We start from the raw sequence: 9,319 nt of genomic DNA on the forward strand, positions 1-9,319 counted from the left end.
AGCATATGAATCTTGGATAAGTTGATTTACATGTCGTTACAATAATTGTTGGACATTTACTATGCGTCTGTAGGAATGTTTAATTGATTTTTGTAAATGAATCATGTACGTTGGAACGTAGAAGTTGGATTAGAGCTTACTATGCGTCTGTAGGAGTGATAATCCGACGAGTACGAATTTGATCTTAGTGTTCAGCAAGGTTAAATTCAAGCATCTATGAACATGTTCAGTGTGAGTAGAATGAACGAGATTTTTACAACTTTCATTAGATTAATCGTTAATCCATAGGTTAATTGGTCTGTTAAGTTAATTCACATCTGGAGCATATTAGGAGCGACGTTCTTTTTCTCTTGAGTTTCTCCATTTTCGTACCTTAGTTTGTAAATTTAGTTTATTAATTTTGGCAATTCTTGTTAATATTACCTAAGCCTCCCTGTGGTTCGACACTCTTTTACTACAGCTGCATCTGTACTCTTGCAGATAGTTGTAATTTTAGAGCTATTTTATTAAACTTGTGTGAATCTTGCACTTGATATTTAAACTCGAAAATTACTCATCAATTATCTATACTTATCTACTATACCACATTAATTAACAAATATTTATTACGAATATGTGTCAAAATATATTATATATACATGGTCCTCCTCAAACATACTAAATCCAAAACCATTAATTTCAGCATCTAAACATATAAATATTCACAATCTATTCATGTTATAATAACGTGATTAGTATTAATTCTTTAATTAAAACACTTCAAATTCACTTCTTATAATTGGGGCATAGTTAAGGGTTGGTGTCACTCTTTTCTTTATTTTTTATATTTTCCAGAAACATCAGATTACTCTGGCCATCTACAATATAAATATTAAATACAGTGTATGCATATCAGATGACTAAACTATCTATTAAACGATTCAAATTACACCTAAAAAAAGTAGTATAATTAAATTCATCATATAGTAGTACAAAATTAGAAATATATTTAGTTTATATTTATAATATTTATATTTCATTAGTATATATAAGGGTGTTCAGTTTGCAAAATTGTATCACGGGATTAAATTTGTACTGTGTTTAGCTCAAGAGATAACCCAATCCTAAATAAATAATCATGATATAATTCATAGCTAACTCCAATAACTAAAATAATTTCACAACTTAATTTTGATTATATCTTAATATAATATTATTTTATCTAGAAAAGCGAATAACACAGTACAAAAGTTAATCCCAACAAATTATGCATGTATGATTGTGTGAACATACAAGGCTGCGGTGTTGACTTGGAGTGAAAATTTGGGATTGAAAGTGATCAGATGATATCATCACTTTCACAATTAAACGAATTTGAAAAAAAACTAAAAATAAAGATTAAAAATTTAATAACAGTATAATTAAAAGTCAAACATTATGCAATGCTGTATATGATGGGAGGGGATCCTCTGCTGTGCTGAAAAGCACAGCAGCCCCTGCTGCCTCACACAAAACATTAAAATAATATATATTTATTTAATTAAATTTATTTTTATTTATTTGATTATTTTATTTTTTGGGTGAGGCAGCAGGGGCTGCTGTGCTTTTCAGCACAGCAGAGGATCCCCACCCGTATATGATAGGCTGTTATACAGTATGTCCTCGGTGGGCCCTTTTTTTCACCCAATCAGAAACCGCCAAGTTTCTCGCTGTAGATAATGTAGGCGTTCAAACTAAATGCATTTACATTTATGTTTAATTTTAAATTAAATTAATTTCTTCTATGTAAATAAAATGAATTTTATTTCCCCATCTTATCGACGGACGACAATGATGTCGATGTAAAAAGGTTTGCTTTTGTTTCTCAGTTCATTATTTCGCTATGGGGCTACAATTTTCCTCTATTCTATTTTGCCTTATCTCACTAGTTATATGACTAAATCCAATTCTTACAAGTCTAAATGATTTTTCAATTTTCAATTCATATTTTAATTGTAAAACAATATTGTTATTTCAAATTTTCAATTTAGTCTCCAAGTAGAAAATTTCGTTTTCCAACTCAGATTGAATTTGAGTTAACTTTAAAAGGCGTACAAAATTATAGAAAAAATAAAAGTTGAGGAGTTTATGTTAAAAAAATACTAGAAGGATAAGGAATTTGTGTGGTGCGCCAAGCCAACTATTGTGACACTTATTGTCTTAGTAGGTATCTTACTTAAAGTGTCACAATAGGTGCACACATCTAAAATAATGGTCACGCGCAATTTAGCCACTAACATCCATCCCTATATAAACAATTACCTTCATGGCTTTTACTATAAACACTAGTCGATGGTATGTAATGCGTGACAAAAATTATAATTGTATTAAGTAAAAATATTAAGTACTATAGGTATATCAAAATTTGTAAGCATATATAGTACTAGTATAATACTCCAGATTGTGTCGGTATGTTGCTCTCTTTATTTAATTCTACATTTTCTTGTGCAATCCAGATACGCAATGAAAACTTGTCATTGTGATTGATACCGATGCATAATAAATCCTAAAATTTCAATAATTATATTAATATCTTAATCCATCAACAGAAACCTTGAAACCTTTTACTTTCAGAAGAACTCGAGTCCAATTGTGTAGTACAATTGTAGAAACATTAATATCTTAATCCATCAACTTACTATACTGCTTGACTTAATTAAGTACTGGTCGAAATTCAATTAATATAGTTTGAAAATTGTGAGAAAATATACTGTCACCAATTAATTACCTCCCCTCCAGTATGGTTCCGGACCTAATCTGTGTGATAGATTCGATTCTTTTGTTTCGTATCACATTCGTAATATTTAATTTTTTGATGAGATAATAATAAACAAACTCAAAAATTAAAATATTAATATTACTCCCTCCATTCCATTTTAGGAGTCCCGGTTTTCCATTTTGCTTTGCATCGATAGTGTTGTACGATTCCGTTTAAGTAATTTGCCGTATTCATCTAATGATTTCATTAATGTCATACATTCAAATTGTAATCTCTATGAACATGGTGCCAAAAGATTGTACGGCATAAAATATACTTCGAATTTGGTCATCAAAATAGTATAGGCCAAGTACAATCACAAATAACGATAAACATAGCGTAGGGCCAAAGGTTTCAATTAGGCAACAAGAGTCAAAAATAAACGAAACCGTCGACCTGCATACACACAAGAAACATAAATAGGCAACAATATTTTGTATATATTCATATTGCTTTTGTATCAATCGTTTTCGATATTTTACAACTTTTGGTATTAACTTCTGTGTGGCCATGTTAAATATGTACCACAGATTATTTCCTTGGTGGCATTGAAATTTTGCAAAACCTTAAATTTTTATTGGATGTTAGTTAAGGAGTGAGGTTAGTTAGATATGGGGAAAATTTTTCATATATTCATTAAAAGCATTGCTATCAACCTTTTAATTTGCCAACATTCATAAATGCATCAAAAGTATTTTAACAACGACTCTTTCGAGAAAGGTGTTTGATCATCATCAAATACAACTTTGTTAAATACATCTGAATAAACTTTAGATTCTTACCTAAGTGCAGATTATCTTTCATTTTATTTATTAATTCAGATACAGTATAGTATGCACTAATTCATTTTTTGTGCTATTTACTAAGAATTCTTAGTAATAGTAAAAGAAACTCGATTGTGTATATAATAGAAAGCAAAATTTATCTCAAATCAATATGGTTAGAGCATTTAGTAGTATGGGTTATGACGATGGTATCCATACGCATACATAATCCATATACAAAATAGGGAGGGCCGACTTCATTGCTTGCAACTTTGTTCTACACTTGGAAATAAATTTCATTAAACTAAGAATTGGTAACATGTCCCTATTCTTAATTTAACCAACAAGTGTCCCCTCCCATCATAATAACACACATATCAAATCAGGGTGTAACTATACTATTGTGTATCTTAATTATTGAATACAAATTTGAAAATAAATAAATATAAGTGTTAAATGTGAAGTTTTGCATTATTTTACAACGGTAATTATAAAATTCACAAACCTGTAAAAGTGCATACCTGTAAATTCACAAGATTTATTGTTTGCAAGTACCAAACCAATTCAGTGGCACATTTCAAATTGAATTGTAATCAGTGGATAAAAGTGCTGAATATTTTGGCTCCTGTTATATAACTACCATTGACAAATAACATGATGCCCTCAGAATAGAAATCTTTTCCTAGTTTCCATATTGGAGGAATATTTACCAAACACAATAGGAAGGGGGCCAGCCCAGGTCGGTGCAACAGCAGCAACCGCCTCTGGCTTCAAAAATCCTTTCGTGTAGCCCGAACAACTACTGTTGCAGCATCAGCATGCCTGCTTCCAAAAACGACACACTCTTTATCTGTTATAGAAACTACAATGTTCGAAGTAAGTTTAGGCGAATGTGATCATGGTGACTAGCAATTGTAAGGGGCATTACATCAAGAACTGTCAATTAAGCTGGAAAAATTTACGGTCGATACCCTAAGCAGAAAAGGTCTTGTTCAAGATAAGATATATTCATGTTCTGAGAAATGGTTAAGATTCTCTAAGTTCAGCAAGACATAATCCAAACTATATCCTCAAAAAAAATGGTCACTATGAACTCAAGATAACATTAACAAACAGAATTTGGAAAATTGATAAATCAAAATCAAAGACCCTATGTTTCTCATAAATACTATTGAGCTAATCATTAATCCAATATAATCAATTCAAAGCTTCAAACAAACTCCAATATCCACAGTAAATCCCATAAATCATGCACATAATTAAGACTGGTTCGTGATGGCGTACTATCAGTCTATCCTATGGACAACATCACATATTTCTCAGTCCATATGCTAGTATGTGCTTACATAGGATTCAATGCATCGTTTATAACAGTAATGTCAGTACTAGTAGTAGGCTCTGCTAGATTGTACATTCTTGGTAAATATACCTGCAATAGTTTAGTGATTTCAATAACCTATTATACCTAGACTCTCATAATTTTCACAATCTGATGTACTCCTAGTTTGGTGTAATATTATGGGTCAAGTTAAAACTAGCACTTCTAAGCTCCTTTTCCTTATTAAACTGTAACCAATATAGAAATGGGAAGTTCCATCACTAGTTAGACAGACTCTATAGAACTGGAAACAAGGAATATCAGCAGATCTTACTGCTTCAGTGATCTAGACGCTACGCCTTCACTTTGAAGAAACAATGTGAAGACTCCCAGCTTTCATCTGCCACTATTCCTTCTACAATGTCCTTGATTTCATTTTTATAAAGAGACTAAATTATCATGTTCTGGATCCATCTTATATAACTAAAAGGATTTTTTTTGAATATGCGTGGATGCCAAGTGGATAGATTTCCCCAAGTTAGCAAGAATGAAAGTTCAAATTCTGTAAATAGGACAATTTGCTGTTTTAGCAATTTGAGGTTAACAATTTTTGAAGAATAAGGATAATTGTCAAGTAGAGCATGAAGTGAAGATATGCAGGGTCCGATGAGACCAATAGGTCAGAAAGGAGTACAAACTTCCTTCATGCTCAGAGGCTTTATTAACTACAAAGATGAATCTACACAACAAAAGAAACTAGAAATCAACCAAAAATAATGTCAAATACAAATTAAACATGTGAAATTGCTTTGCAGAAGAGGAAACACAGTGCAACTTTATATGAAAAAATGCATAGTTGGATTGTAACTTAGTTAAATCTTGTGCCTCCATAGTATGACTTGTAATCTCTGAGTCCTACATAGATCTTCCCCCCTTCCATTTCACCACTCTTAATCCAACTCATGATACCAACTAACAAACAAATGGTCCAGGAAAAAAAAACATCTATTGCCACTTCATACACTAAAGGCTAGTACTAGTATTCATCTTCAGACCTTTCGGACCCCAGATAATTGTCATAATTCCTAAATAGTATTAGTACACATTTTGCAGAAATTCAGACACTGATCCACAGTGCAGATTGCAATGGACAAGCCTCATTTAAGTATCTCCTAAACAAATGCAATACACTAACTTTGGGATGTAATAACCTAAATAGCAAGGTCTTGGATGAAAATATCAATTTCAACAAGGTTTGGGATGAATATATCATATTCAACAGGCTCATCAACAGTATCATATAGTAATTGTCAAATGCCCGAAATGCAAATGGCTCACACAGGGTTTATCCCATTAATAACAGCAACATTAAGCTCCATAGATCTCAGATACCGCAAAAAGTTATACATTCAGAGACATAAAAATTCATTAATTATGGCACACAAAAAACCCCAAAATAGTCAGTACAATAAACCCATTCCACCTCATAGTAGAAGAAAACACAATAACTAATACTAGCATCACAAATTGGTAGCGGTTACGGAGTAAAGTAACTCGATCACACACCTGCAACGAAGCTGGAGACATAGAGATCAGGCCGGCGCAGTGACAAAAAAATGTCAAGAGTGGGATTTAAATAGGTACGAGTAAATAAAAAAAATAAAAATGTCAAGAGTGGGATTAAAACTCACGCCCTTTCGGACCAGTAGTACCTGAAACTGGAGCCTTAGACCGCTCGGCCATCTTGGCTTATTGTTAGATGCTATTTGATATTTGTTTAATATATCAAGATTAATCTCACATTCTTCTTCATTCTAGCTCACACATTAAAATGATCTGATGATAATTCAGCATATTATACGATTCGATTAAATTTAAAAGTAAATAAATATAGAAAAGTCAAGTAAAAGTTAAATATGTTTTCTAACTTTTGAGTCATGAAAATTATTACTAGCATTTTTATTTCAGTGTGTAGAGTAATTTTTTCTTACCTCAAAATGTGTAAAAAGATTATACTAATAAAATTTGGAACCCATTTTAGAATAATCAGTTCCACATCCCTCTGTCAGCTAAGAAACACAGCTCTTTCCTGCTTCTTTAGAAGCTCTCTCAACAACCATTGTGTTTCTACGAGCAGCAACGTCGTTCCATCTTCCAGCTTCCGCGTATAAATTAGACGAAATCACAAAATTGGCTGCGTCCGGAGGCGTATCCAGTTCTGTTAAGCCAGTAACGAAGCTCAGCCCTAGATCGGTGTGGCCATGAACCCTGCACGCATTCAGCAACATTCTCCAAACAAGTGCATTAGGCTTTGTGTCCATCTTCTGAATAAACATTTGAGCATCTCCGATTTTGCCAGCTCTAGCAAGCATGTCAACCACACAGCCACAGTGCTCGATCCGTGGCTTGATACGGTACACTTCACTCATCATATTGTATAATCTCATCCCTTCATCAATCAAACCGGCATGATCACAAGCTGACAGAACTCCTAAGAAGGTCACAGAATTCGGAACTAATTTTTCCGCACACATTTGCTGAAAAGTAGCAAGAGATTCTTTTCCTTCACCGTTAACAGCATGGCCTACTATCATAGACGTCCACGAAATCACATCTCTCCGGGGCATCCTATCAAAGACCGACCTAGCTCTCGTAGTGCTCCCACATTTTGCATACATGTCTACAAGAGCATTCCCTAAAACCACGCTTCTTGTAAACAAATCATCGTTTTCCACAATAGAATGCATAAGCCTACCGCGATGCAGAACCCCTGCATCACGACAAGCCATAATCAATCCCAAAACGGTCACTTCATCGTAAATCCCTAAACTTGATCTCATCAAGTTGCTTCAAAGCCTCCCTAGCAAGTCCAGCATCAATATAAGCATGTATCATTGCATTCCAATACTCAATATCTTGCTTTGGTAGTTCATCGAAAAGTTTCCTTGCAGAGTTCAACTTTCCACACTTTGCATACATGTATATCAAAGCCGTCCCTACAGAGACATCACACTCCATCCCAATAGCTTTTACACGAGCATGAATCATCCTCCCCAACCAAAGATCTCTACGAGCAGCAAAAGCAGACAACAAGCAAGTAAACGACACTCTATCAAACCCAACCCCTTCACTCCCCATTTCTCTAAACAAGGAAAACGCTTTCACATGCTCTCCACTCTTAACATACCCCCAAATTATCGAGTTCCACGAAATCAAGTCTCTCTCCGGCATTTCCACAAACACATTTGAAGCATCACCAATGTGCCCTAATTTAGCATAGAAATCAATAAGCACATTGCACATTTCAACACTCCATCCCAATCCCATCTTCCAACTACAACAATGAAGCACCTTCCCCACCCTAAATTCCCCGAATTCAACAGAACCGGATATCAAAATCACGAAAGAAACACAATTAGGCTTCACATTTGAACCGAAACAGCCACGCAGCATCTCAACAAACAGTTTCAATCCAACATCAAAATTCCCTCTCCTAACATTCCCAGATATCAAACCATTAACAACAACCACATTTTTTTTCCAAGACCGAATCAAACAACACAGCAGCGTAGCTCATCAAATTCGCCGAGCCTGAATAAAAGCTAATGAGACTATTCGACACATTCACATTGTAATCCAATCCAAGCCTAATTATTCGGCAATGTATCGATTTACCTTCACGAAAAGCCCTAGCTTTACCGCAAGCTTTAATTAGAGAAGCATAAACAAAAGGGTCATTGCAAAAAGGGGCGATTCTTGGTTCATCAATACGCATATTTTGAAACAAAGATAGCGCCTTTAAAGGGCGGGTTGCTGACGCGTGTCTGATCATGAGATTCCATTTATAAGGTTCTTGAACTCGGGGGATGATGGGATACGAACTAAACAACTAAACCCTAATTGCGAGCCCAATAGCAGTGACGGCCCATCAGCCCAAAACCCAAGAAAGAGTATCAGTTCGGCACAACCAAAGAGTTCGGTCACAGCCTATAGCTCGGTAAAAGCCGACCAATCGAGCTCAACTCTCAGTTCGGCACAACCAAAGAGTTCGGTCACAGCCTATAGCTCGGTAAAAGCCGACCAATCGAGCTCAACTCTCAGATCGGCAAAAGCTGATCGGCAAAGTTCAGCAGTTCGGTCTCAGTATTCGACCGAACAAGGAGATAGTGGACCCATGCAGGATCTCCACGACCTCCATTACACCCACGATCTATTTAGTGGTATTAAGCAGTTATCAACCCCACTACCAGGGCTGCAAACCACGATCTTAGTTCGAATGTATAAATAGAACTTAGATCAGATAGACCAAGGTTAAGCTCTCTAGATCCTGAATCTTACAGCAAATCAGTATTGTAATCTGTAAGCGAGACCAAGCAATACAAATTTGCCCTCTCTTCTTCCCGTGGACGTAGATTTACCTCAGTAAATCGAACCACGTAATTTTCCGTGTTGTGATCGTTT

General features: G+C 34.8%; 1 pseudogene; it reads right to left on the minus strand.

Annotated features, from left to right (window-relative positions):
• Positions 1–6,873: 6,873 nt before the first annotated feature.
• On the minus strand, positions 6,874–8,647 carry LOC121752567 (annotated as a pseudogene).
• Positions 8,648–9,319: the final 672 nt, after the last annotated feature.

The sequence above is a fragment of the Salvia splendens genome, chromosome 10 (assembly GCF_004379255.2).
Source record: "Salvia splendens isolate huo1 chromosome 10, SspV2, whole genome shotgun sequence".
In the NCBI taxonomy this organism is placed as follows: Eukaryota; Viridiplantae; Streptophyta; class Magnoliopsida; order Lamiales; family Lamiaceae; genus Salvia; species Salvia splendens.